At 39.8% G+C, this 13,399-nt stretch overlaps 1 protein-coding gene across 3 annotated transcripts in view; it reads right to left on the bottom strand.

The window, feature by feature from the left end:
* Positions 1-13,399, bottom strand: part of St8sia6 (ST8 alpha-N-acetyl-neuraminide alpha-2,8-sialyltransferase 6) — a 139,143-nt gene that overhangs the window by 29,064 nt on the left and 96,680 nt on the right. The gene's annotated exons all lie outside the window — the stretch shown is intronic.

Below are 13,399 nucleotides of genomic sequence, written 5' to 3'. Positions count from 1 at the left end.
ATAAGAGATCACAGATGACCGCTCAATATAGTATACCAAGAAAAACTTTCAATCATAATAGATGGAGAAGGAACAACATTCAAAGATAAAACCAAATTTAAGCAGTATCTATCTACAAATCCAACTCTACAGAAGGTGATAGAAAAAAAAAACTTCAACCAAAAGAGATTAGCTACATTCAAGAAAACATATGGAATAAATAATCCCAAACCAGCAAAGTCAAAAGAAGGGAAACAGGTGCGCACACACACACATACACTACCACCAATAACAACAACAACATCACCATTACAAACACCACCACCACTACAAACAACAACAACAATAAAATAAAAGGAATCAGCAATCATTGATCATTGTTATCTACCAATATCAATGGCCTCAATAAAAAGACACAGACTAACAGAATTGGTGTGAAAGCAGATTCCATTCTTCTTCTGTAACAGAGAATCAATTAGTATCAAGGTTAGACATCACTACAGGGTAAGAAGATGGAAAAAGATATTCTAAGTAAAAGGACATAAGAAACAAGCTGGTATAGTCATTTTAGTATCTGACCAAATTGACTCCAAACAAAACTAATCATAAGAAATAACAAGGACACTACATACTCATCAAATGAAAAATTCACCAAGAGGACATTGTAATCCTTAACATCTATGCCTCAAATACAAGAACACCCAAGTTCATAAAAGAATCAATCACTACTACATTTTAAGTCACATATCGACTCTCACACTGATAGTGAAGACTTCAGTATCCTACTATCACCAAAAACCAAGTCATCCAGACAAAACTAAACAGAGAAATGCTAACTAACTGACATTATAAACCAAGTGGATGATGTAGGTGGGTCTTCTTTCTATGTGTTGCTTTCATTGGTTAATTAATAAAGAAACTGCTTGGCCTGATAGGTCAGAACATAGGTGGGTAGAGTAGACATAACAAAATGCTGGGAGAAAGAAAAGCAGAGTCAGGCAGATGCCATGATTCCCCTTCCAGAGATGGACGCTGGCTAGACTCATGCCAGTAAGCCATGACCTCATGGTGACATACAGATTATTAGATATGGGTTAGTCAAGATGTGAGAGTTAGCCAATAAGAGGCTAGAACTAATGGGCTAGGCAGTGTTTAAATGAATACAGTTTCCATGTAATTATTTCGGGTGCAAACTAGCCGGGGAGCTGGGATCCCCACGGGAACGCAGCTCCTTTTGAAACAAGTGGATTAAACAGATATTTACAGAACATTTCACTCAAACACAGAAGAGTATACCTTCTTCTCAGTCATGTATACCTCATGTCACTTTCTCCAAATTGATCTCTTACTCAGACATTAAGCAAGTCTCATCAGATATGAGAAAATTGAAATAACCGCCTTGTATCCCATCAGACCATCATGGATTAAAGCTGGATATCAAAACAACAAAAAGGACAGAAAGCTTACAAAACCATAGAAACTGAACAGAGGAAAAAGTGGGTCAAGAGAGAAATTATGAAAGAAACGAGAGACTTTCTAGAATTGAATGAAAATAGATACAAGAGCACACAAACTTATAAGGCACAATAAAGGCAGCTCTAAAAGGCAAGTTCTTAGCACTAAGTGCCTGCACAGAAAACACAGCTGGGCCAACACACATATGAACTGTCAGTGACTGAGGATTCACGAGGCCTCAGATTAGATCCTAGAGTTGAAAGAAGTGGATACATGTTCCCAACGCTAACCAAAGAGCTATCTCCAGCTAATAATCACTTATTAGTGAAACCTGAGGCCTCAAACCAGACCAGTAACTCTTTACAATGAACACTTGCAAATAAAGACACATGGACCAAAGGGATTACTGCGTGACTCACTGTGTCATGCCACAACTTCCATGACCAGAATTTTTTCCTTTCTTTTCTCTTAAATTTTATTTCATTAGGGGGAGGGTTGCAAGAGCAGAGAGGGTGGATAAGAGGGGATGGGGAAATGAATGGGGTAGAGATGGGAAAGGCACAAAGAATAAGTAAAAAGAAAGTTAAAAAATAATAAAGATATCTAGGTGACACCGCAAAAAAAAAAAAGACAGGTATTTGAATCACCAAATTTCACCTTTGGGTGCAATGGTTATGCACGCTCTGGGATCCATTTTAAAGGTACTCCAACTTTGAATAAAATTATTCTATCAAAATAAAAAAATTAGTTTTCTCCGCAGGAGTCTCACTGAGAGCACAGACTACTCTCAGGGGTAAATCCCGTGCTCAGCTGTAGATGGCCAATGGAAAACAAACTCAAGGGCATCCCTGGAGGCCCCTTGTCTCATAATGTCCTCTCAGCACTTTTTTTTAAGTTTAATTTTTACTTTTATTTTACCTATTTTTTTAACTTTACAGGATATAATATATATATATATATATATATATATATATATATATATATATATATATATATATATTACGGCTTCTAGTTTGTGTTTTTTATGGGATTCCTGAAAGTATGAACAAGTGGATCTCTGCGTCTATATCTTGGGCCTTCTCTTAGGATATTTTCCTTTTGTCTGTGTTGTTAGGTTTATTGTGATTTATTTATCTTATTTTGATTTATTATTATCCTTTAGAGACCTGTGGGAATAAATGGGAGGAGGAGTGAGGATAAGTTGAGGGAAGGAATCTGTAATCAGGATATTTTGTAGGAAAAAAAAATCTATTCTCAATGAAAGAGGAAAAGAAGTCATGTGTGCTGACCTTTTGTTGACAGAGTTCATAGTTTTACTTAGGGAGATGTTTTTAGGGAAAGAAAGTGGGACCGAGAAACCTTTTGCTGCTATTGTTTTGCAGGCCCCAGACTGGCACCATGTGAGTTCCTGAATGAGGTCCTGTCCTGTGAAGAATTTAATTATTAAGGCCGAGCAATTGCAACCAACACGCTGCTCTGCAAAGTATCCCCCCCTCGTGTGTGTGTGTGTGTGTGTGTGTGTGTTTGCTTGTGAGAACACTGGCAAATCACAGTGTGTGTAGAGAGAGAAGACTAAGCCTTGGACAACGTCAGCTGTTGGTCCTTTCCTTACTCTTCGTTTTGATGAAGGTTCTCTCGATTCCACTGTGCTGCAAATTCTAGATTAGATACCACAGGCTTCCCGGAGAATTTTCATGTCTCCTCTTCCCATCTCACCAGAGGAGTACTGGGGTTATCTAACATGCCAGTGGGTCCAGTTGTTTTACATGCATTCCCGGGATTTGAACTCAGATTGTTTAGCTTGTTCAGTGAGTACGTTTTGCTCACTGAACCAATTCCCTGGTACTGTGAAACATGTATTTTTAAAAGAGAAATAGTTTGGTTTATTTTGTGTTGATGCTATTTCCTTTTCCAAACACTCTCCTCATGGTAGGACCTTTCACATACTAGATTAAGTCTGAATAGAAGGCACCTGCAAAAAAGTAATCCACACCTGCCTCAAGAGGCTTTGCCCTGCTCTCTGGATGGACACCCATATCTTGTACAGTGGAGGATGAGGTAGATAGGCCACAGTCATGGTCCTACGGAGGCTGGCTCACGTCCACTACTGTCCTCTCACTGCTCTTAGAAAGCCAGGCATTCTTCCAAGACAAATGTCAGGATTCCCAGTGAAGTTTATCATCTGTTCTTTGGCTTTAGTCCCAAGCTCAGCTCTCTCACTGTCTGGCCTCTGGGCACTAGACACATGCTCCCTTTGGGCCTCTGAGCACTAAATACATGTCCCTCCCTTGGGGCTTGTAGGCACGAGACACATGTTCCCCTTTGGGCCTCTGGGCACTAGACCATGTTTCCCTTGGGTCTATGGGCACTAGACACATGTTCCCCTTTGGGCCTCTGGGCACTAAATACATGTCCCTCCCTTGGGGCTTGTAGGCACTAGACACATGCTTTCCTTTGGGCCTCTGGGCACTAGACACATGCTCCTCTTTGGGTCTCTGGGAACTGGGCACATGCTCCCCCTTTGGGCTTCTGGGCACTAGACCATGCTCCCCTTGGGTCTCTGGCTTCTTTATAGATCCTTCCTTTCCAGATCTGTCCCCAGGCTTTGCCCAACAGCATTTCAATATGAAGGACCAATCCCCACCCTGTGTTTTCTATCTCCTTTTTATTCCCAATTGTGAGCTAAATAATTCAGGAATGTAGAACTCTAGGATCTTTCTATAATTATGCTGACTAATGTGCAGGCATTTCCTAGTCACTTCTGTCTAGACATTAGGACATGGGATTTGATCACCCATGTTGAACAGGAGGGTCAGACAGCCAATGGCTCCTTCGGTGGGAAGTAGAAAATAATGCTCAAGATAATTGCAGCTTAGAAAGCTGAGGCTTTATACTTGATGCTCAGCATGACCTAGTTTCCATCATGCGAGGATCAAAGAAAGTTCTAATGGAACAAACTGAATAGGAAGTGTTGTTCATCATGGCAGGTATGGTGAAAATCTATACAAAATGATCACAGATGAAAAACCAGGGCATATATGTGTTTATACTTCCCCCTAAAGCAGAAGATTGGATCTGGAGTTATGTAGTGAGTTAGTTATTGCCTTTTTACGATCTCACAGACATGCCATGCCTGCTGTAGATACCAAGAGTGTTAAACATTCTTAGTGAGTTGTTAATAGTAAGCTAAAGCATTATTTCAAACTGGAACTCACAGCAGCTGCTGTGCAGCTAGAGGCTAAGAAATAGCTTACTTCCTACCAAGCATTTTACTATAGCGAACACATCTTTAAATAAATGTAAATATCATCTCCATTTTATAAAATGACAGGACTAGAGACGGAGAGTGAACTTGCTTATAAGAATGATGACGACGTCATGAACAGCCAATGGTCAAATGCAAAACGTGTGTTTGTGATATTCCAGTGGAGACGGGCATAGCAGTTAGGCTACAGAGAAGACTCCATGCCTGCCAGGGCTGTAGGGTAAGACCCTGTCTCAGGAAGAAAAAATAAATGGGGATGGAGAACAAGTTCAAAGCCTGTGTAGTAAGTGGCTGTACCCTGACCATCTCTCTGGTCCATAAAGTGATTTTTTTCTATAAGGTTTTCAGAATAATGCAGTGATAATAATTTTATCAATAAATAGTACTCAAGTTAATGGATATGAACTTGGAGACCTATTTTATGCCACCATATTGATTCAAAATGGATCACGGGATCAAATGTAAAGGCTAACCTGAAATTCTTTGGAGAAAGTAGCAGCAGCTTTAGGTTTTTTCTTTTTTCTCTCTCACTGTGATGCAATTTCCTGGCACAGACAAGTTAAAGCAGAAAAACTCACTTTACTTGTACGTTCAGAGATTTCAATATATCATAGCAGCTGATAATAATGATAAACAGCAGCCAGATAGAGCAGTTCGGTTTCTATCACAGTAGCTCAGGAGGCAGAGACACAGGAAGTGGTCAGGCAGGGAGGAGCAGCTGCCAGTGACTGACTTCCTCCAGCAAAGCCTCATCTTGGAAAGTTTCATCCCCTAAACAGCACCCCCATCTTGGGCCAAGCAATCAAATCATGATCCTCTGAGGTGTAGCTCTCAACCCGGGGGTTGTGACTTCTCTGGGGTGGCATACCAGATGTCCTGCATAGTGGATCTTTATTTCAAATGCATCCTCTCTGCCTTTTGTTCCTAAGTCTGACTGTAAACCTACCTAAAGTCAACAATAGCCATGCCACAGCCGGAATGCTGTGCTGTCTTGAAACAGCTTCCATTAAATTAATGGGTTTTCCATCGTTAAAGTCAGTTCTCCCTCAAAGTTTAGGATATGAACAAAATTCTCTGACAACATATAACACTAACTGTGCTCAGGGGAGTCCCTTTTCCCGTCTGAGATGACACAAAACATCTTCACGCTTTCTGCATTTTTGTCAGGATTTCGGTCTTCTGAGTCTTCTCAGACTTACCAGTTCAGCTCCACTTCTAGCCTAGAGCGTTTCTAGCCCACACCACCAAACATTACCAAATTCCTCCCTAAAAGCAGTTTAAAGATCTAGGAACTGCATGATCATGTTTTAGTCCTAGAAAAGATCACACTTCACTGGTATCAGTTTTCTGGATTAGTTTCATTTCCTTCTCCGTATCATAACACTGACAACTTACAGGAGGAAGAGTTTATTTCTCTCACGATTTTAGAGGATTTCAGCCCATCGTGGCAGGGAAGATAAAGTAAAGCAATTCAGCTCACATCATGGTGCTCCAGGAAGCAGAAAATGAGACAGGAAGTGGCTAGGGATAATATTCTCCAAAAAACTGCTCCTAGTAACCACTTCCTCCAGTCAGTATGTACCTCTAATATTTCCATAACCCCCCCCCCAAATTTCATATTGGGATCAAGTTTTCAAGTCATTAGCCCATGTCCCCATAGGCATTACATATTCAGACCATACCAAAGTCATACAAGTTGAGTTAGGGAATATTTTCTTAGCTATAAAACCAAAAGTATCAGTGACAATAGAAGGATGAATTGGTTTATATCAAAATTTAAATGTGTTGTGCTTCCCAGGGCATGATCAAGAAAGGGAAAAATAAGTTGACAGAATGGAAGAAAATGCTTCCAAATCATATATATGTGTGTGTGTGTGTGTGTGTGTGTGTGTGTGTCATTAGTAATTTGCTAACAAATGTATAAGTTACAGTAGCAACTCAAAAGTAAGATGGCAGTGCATTTGTAAAATGAGTAAAGGCCTGGATTAGGCATTGTGTTAATGTAGATATAAAATACCTACTGAGCGCATCAAAGATATTTGGCTTCATGAATGCCTAGGCAAACCCAAATCAAAACCACAGCACAGAAATGTCATTGAGGAAATTACCACCTTAACATGCTCTCAGGACTGCAACATGGTGCAGTCACTTAGGAAAAGAGACTTCAGTTCCTCAAAATGCTAAACACAGAGTTACCATGTGACCAGTAATTCCACTCCTAACTGTACACCAAGAGAAATGAAAACATATATTCACAAGCAAAAAGTCAAAAGAACCCCAACACTCCCCACCTAAGGACCAGCTGACAGTCTCAGTCATCAACTAGATGAGATGTAGAATCACCAAGAAAAAAAGCCCTTGGGGAAACCCATGGGGCAATGACTCCTCTGAGTTTGTCTGTGGGCATTATCTTGATTGGATTAATTTGAGTTGGGAAGGACCCCCCCCCACACACACACACACTGTAGGTGGTACTGTTCCCTGGGCTGAGATTCTAGGCTGTATAAAAACCAGAAAGTGACTGTGATTGTCATGTGACTGGCTGCCTGAAGCTCCTACTGATGTAACTTCCCCCTACCCCCAGACAACGGTAACAAATGAACCAAAACAAAGGCTTCTCCCTTAAGAGGAATTTAATGGAGCATTTCATCACAGCAAGAAGAAAAGCAACTAAAACAAGATAGTAAACAAAGCAGCATGTCCACACAGTAGGACATCACAAAACAGCATGTTCACACAGTAGGACATCACAAAACAGCATGTCCACACAGTAGGACATCACTTGACAACTTAATAGAGGCAAATGCTGATTCACGTTCCAATGGGTAGACCTTAAAAACATCACAATAAGTAGAAGCCAGTAAATAAAGGAGAGCATGCTGGCCATGTTGTATAACTCCCTGTGTATTAGATTTCCTGAGGGGCCAAACCTACATAGCCAGAAAGTAGATTATTAGCTGTCAAAGTCGTAGAGGAAAGAAAAATAGGAAGTTACTGTCAATTGGAATAGATATTTGGAAATGATGAAAATGTTTTGGAATTCATCATTATTGATTGTTGTATTGCTATGTGAATAGGCTAAAAACACTGAATTATACTAAATTATTTTTTTAAATTATACAGTGTGCCTTTAAAACTATACAATGTTCAAATAATCATAGCAATATGGGGCAGGCACTCAGTATGTCTTCATGTCCCTCCTCTCCTTTACAGAGCAGGTCACCGATTCCTCATGAGTGACAGGAGTTAGTGTATCAGAGGCCAGTGAAATCTCCACAGAGGAACTGGGATCTTGAAATGAAGAAAAATCACATTTCGGAGCATGAAACCTCGACTTGGTGTGAGGGTATATGTACCCCACCCTCCCACCCAAGGCACTCCACTGAAAAGGAAAAAGAAGGACTTGAAATAATTTATGGGTGGGTGACAAAGTGGGAGAGGAAAATGGAACTCAGGAACCTGATAGCAAATAGGCAAATAGGAATATAAATAAAATATAAAGTACCATACGCTTTACAGTTTTACTGAGCATTCAACCTCATATACCTCTAAGTCCTTCAGGCCTGGCCAGCCACAGAGAAGCCCCGAACTGTACTAGTGAGATGGCTCAGTGAGTAAAGGACTTGTAGAGCTCCAGCGACCTGGAACCCACAGAGGTGGGAGCACAGAGGTGATTATATCAAGTTTTCCTCTGACCTCGACACTTCTGTTGTGGCATACACATCTCTCCACACATCATGCATATATACACAGTTTAAAACAATTTCTGAAGCTGAGCAAGAGGCTGGAGAAATGACTCAGCAGTTAAAAGTGCTTCTTGATCTTCCAGAGAGCCTTAGCTGGGGTGCCAGCATTTATTCCAAGCAGTTTGCAACTAATTGTAACTCCAGTCTTGAGAGACTTTACACCACCTCTGGCCTCCACGGGCCCTCTCCCACAAATACACAAAACATAAAAAATAATGTTTGTTTTTTTTTTTATGTGAGCCAAAGTTCAATAGAATTATTTCAAGCCTTGGTCTAAGATGAGAAAGTATATGAACAAACTGAAGCAGAACAGATAACTGAGAAGTGCCCTTCTTGGCTTGTTTATGCACTGCTACCTTTAAGTTTATGAAAGAGGAGATCATCTGGTTGAGGAATGAAACCGAGGCAAAAATAAAACACGAGAGAAAGTGATCATCAAAGCAAAGGAGCAGAAACTGATGGTGGTGAGAGCCCGGGTGTAAAGGGCACTGCTGAAGCACTGGCTAGAGCCATCTGCAGGGTTGCAATAGCAATGCTTGGACAAGCTGTGCTTTGCTGAAGACAAGAAGATCTTTATAACATGACAGGGCAGGCTGGAGCGAGGCTCATCTGACACAGCAAAGGAAAGCAGTGTAGTTAGTACTGAGTACAGCCTGGCAGACAAGTTTTGAAACAGACATAAGAAGGCCAGTGAATCTCATGTAAGTTTTATGCATTTTTATGGAAAACTCTATATTCTAAAAGGCTAAGAAGAGGAACGAGTCGCCATGCACAAGCGGTGGTTTCCATGATTAAATACTGCCGAGGTAATGACATGGTGTGGGTTTTGTTGCTTTTCTAAATGCACAGACATGCTGAATGGTGTGACAGACAGAAGATGATATGACAGGGTTGTAACAGTGAAAAACGGTCCTGATGCAGAGGAAACGAAGAGAGGCTTTCTCAGCCTGACAGCTGACCCAGAACACCTAGCATAAAGTGCACGCTCCTGCTTAAATGTGAACAAGAATAAAATATGCATTGCCTTTGGCTGTCATCACAGTCATCCTGCAGAGATCGTAAACAGCAAACATTTAAGGGACTGGAGAGGAGGAAAGGAGTGTGGCTCAGAACAACGAGCATGATCTTGTCTAATCGGGAGCAGGTAGTGGAGATGATGCTTGCTCCGCACCAAGAAATCTGTGCTTCAGAACAAACCACCTGGAACATGAATATGAAGCACTGGCTGCCTGACAAAGTGCAAGCTCGCAAGACGGTAATGAAAACAAACACTACTGCTGCTTTTGAACAGATGTTTCAAAGATATCGGAGAACTTGGTCATGAAATTCAGTTTGGAGTTCCAGGATCATGACATCTTGCAAGATATCAAGTAACTTATTGGTCTGTCTATTTGCAAACTTTGTTTAATTCCAAGTTAAATTTAATTGTACTTCCTTGACAATATAATAGGTACTTTTAAAGTATATATATATATATATATATATATATATATATATATATATGATTCTATATATGTTTATTTTGTTTAAAATATACTTTTTAGGCCTTTCAGTGTATCTACTAAACAACATTAGGGTCTTTAAGCTTTTCTAAAGTATATTTATTTATTGTATGTCTGTGTGCATGTGTGTGCACTATGGCACACGTTTGGAGGCTGGAAGACAACTTTCAGAAGTCTGTTCTTTCCCCACACCTTGAGGGTTCTGGGAATTGAACTCAGGTCATCAGGCTTGGTGGAAAGTGTCTTTTTCCAGATGAACCATTTCACTGTCACTAGCCTTAGGGTCTTTTCTTATAAACTCAACACAAGAATAGGTGTTGAGAGTGGCTTCTGTCCCGCCAGGTCTCACAGCCGTTCGGTCCCAAATGAGCACACAGAAGTCTACATTAATTATAAGCTGGTTGGTCTATTAGCTCAGGCTTCTTATTAACTCTTATATCTTCCATGTTAACTCATAATTCTTGTCTGTGTTAGCCACGTGGTTTGGTACCTTTTTCAGCGCAGCATTCTCATTTTGATTCCTCTTCGTCTGGGTGATGACTACAGACTGACCTTTCCTTTTTCCAGAATTCTCTTGTTCTCATAACTCCGCCTCTACTTCCTGCCTGGTTATTGGCCAATCAGCATTTTATTAGATGCAAATGACAAATCTTTACAGGGCACCAGACCATTTTCTCACAGCAAGTAGAGATGACTTTTAAGAAGTTTTAATTTAATCAAACCTGGAAGTTAGCTCAAGGTTTAATAAAATCATTACCTTGTAATCCTTGTCAGTAACAACTTAATTAGGCAGAAAATACCTATTCTCCAAATTATTTGAAAGGTATCTCATTTGTGTGAGTCTAAAACATCAACATTTCTACAATAGCACCATTTTCTGCCATTAAGTTTCTATCTAATGTCTCAGAAACATGAGCATGTCTTAATATATCAGTTGTTACTAGACATCCTCCCAGTCCTAAAATCAATACAATAGTATATGTATTTCTAGGAGAGAAAAGGTGATAGTAGCATGAGAAATAAATGTGGTTGTTGCGCTTGATAATTTCTGTAACTGATTACACAAACAAATGAGTTTTTTAAGTCAGGGAAGCTAATGCGATAGTTACCATGCAAGTTGCCTAGGGATCTAAGACTAATGGCTGCAGCTCAAAGCTCTGCTAGGATGGAACCTGCTTATCAGAAGTTTTCAGAGCTTTACAAAGAATTTTCAAGAATTAAAATTAAGAATTTCTTAATTTGAAATTTAATTTTCAAATTAAGAAGGTGGGGAAGGGAAAGTTTGTTTAATTTTAATGAAACATCTCAGTATCATATTAAATGACATCTCAGTGTCATTTTCAGACATCTCAATGTCATGCTCAGACAAGTGAGCAGATATTGGTTTATCAAAGTGAGAGGGAAGGCCAGGAAGAATGGTGATTTCTCAGGTTGAAGCCCAGGTAGAGTCCATGTACTGCCTTGGAGGAGTGGGAAAACTCTTAATAAGATCAGCAAATAGTTTAAAAGCAGGGATGATAGACACCTCAATATGATGGACTTTGTGCAACTTATTCAAGTTGGAGGTCAAGAGAAAAGGGACACATAGCATCTTCAACTCTTGTTTAAAACTCTAGCTAGGTTCAATAAGAATGATCTACAGGTACAATGTTGACTCTCTGGAGGAGGAAGGGGTAAATGGATGTGACCTGTCTACATGCAAGAGGGAATAAACCGTCAAATCCCACAGCAGAGAGAATCTCCAAAGCAAAGGGATACTTAGAATGCTTCAGTCCACTGGGAAGGAGTCTAATTATGTGATGATAATTCAATAATCATGGTTCTTAGTTTTCAGATAGGCTGGTCTGAAACTTGCTGTGTAGACCACGTTGGCCTGCAGCCTGCCTCTGCTTCCTGAGTGCTGGGCTTAAAGACTTCAGGAAACCAATCATATGGATATTTTATAAAGAACCATTCCTATTAAAACTTCCTATTACCAGGTAAAGTCTAAAAGAAAGAAGTGATGCCAACACCAGGCTTCAAAGTTCTCAAGCCCACAATTAAATGCTGAATGAGTAAAGATTAGGCATCTATAAAAGAAGAAAAAATATCATAGCAAAAAAGAGAACCTTCATTTTTTTTTTGACTTGGAGAGCACACTTTCTCTTAGCTTCAATATATTTCCAGAATAAGGAAAGGTCTTCTATGCCTACTTGTCCCAGGGTTTCTTCAAACACAGCCTGTCCAAGAAGGGCTTCTTTTCTCAAAAAGCATTTTTCTTTTGAAAGCTGTTTTGCTCAGTAGCATCATCATTTTCCCAAACACTCAGATCTAAACTTTCATATTTAACTTTATCTTTCTCCTCCTTTGATTATAGAACTGAAATCAACACTAAAAAGGCCAGCTGACTTTCAGTCACACAGATGCATATGACAGACTATTGGAGACACAAGATTAAACAGGCCATGCCCAGAGAGCTAAGAGTCAAGTGTCCACCGTTACATTTCACATCTCCATTCTCCCATGGTCAATGTCCATAAGCAGCCCCTCACTGTTCGGACTCCACACTCCCACTTCACACCCCACCTCACACAGTGGTGTGCTGACTAGTACTTTCACTAAGGCCGTAAATCTGTTGTGTAACTCCTGCTAGGAATATCTCTATTGGTCCTTTGTGTCCACAGAGCACCCAGGGACTTTCCTCTAGTAATCAGTGCCCTGGGCATCCTCGAGCCCTCCCAACTCTGCTTACAAGCATCCCTTTATACCAAGTGCATGTTTATAGCTCCCACCCAGACAGACTGGAAATTAATTCCTGGCCTCCTCCTTCCCACATTGGTCCCTCCCTCCCTTTCTATCCACCCTCAGAGGTAATACTCAAATTCTATTTCCTTCTAGAAAACATATCAAGAAATTCCATTTGCAGTGACCTGACCTTGGGTTATCGTAGCATTTATATAAAGTAATCTTTCTCACATTAGGTCATAAGTAAATTTACATTTTATTTGTTTGCTTATTTTTTCTTTCTGAACTAACCAAAAATTCTTTGAGGTCAATAAAGAAACTGCATTTTTCTTGATTAATTTTCATGTATCCTTTCATTTAGCTATTTATTGAGGCCTTCTTTGTACACAATACTGTACCAGGTAGTAAAAGAGGCTACTGTACATACTGACATAGTAAGTCCCAAAGAAATATTTGTGGGTGAATAAATTGTAGCCCTCTTCCTAGCATATTTATTTAAGAGAGGAAAAAAGACTTTCAAGCTCTTATATTTTTAGCTCATTTGACCATAGAAATCTTATAAATTTTAAATAGTCCCCAGGAGTCAACCTTAGAAAGTTTCAACAATTGGGTTTCAGATAGATTTTATTATATATTCACTTGCTCATATTTTTGAGAATTTAATGTCACTTTTGTAATGGCTGCTAAAAGAATGTTATTGCCTTTTTAAACCATACATTTTATTCTTC

The sequence above is a fragment of the Myodes glareolus genome, chromosome 14 (assembly GCF_982192425.1).
Source record: "Myodes glareolus chromosome 14, mMyoGla1.1, whole genome shotgun sequence".
Taxonomy (NCBI): Eukaryota; Metazoa; Chordata; class Mammalia; order Rodentia; family Cricetidae; genus Myodes; species Myodes glareolus.
The sequence above is the reverse complement of the archived record's forward strand: the minus strand, read 5'-3'. Positions and strand labels throughout refer to the sequence as shown.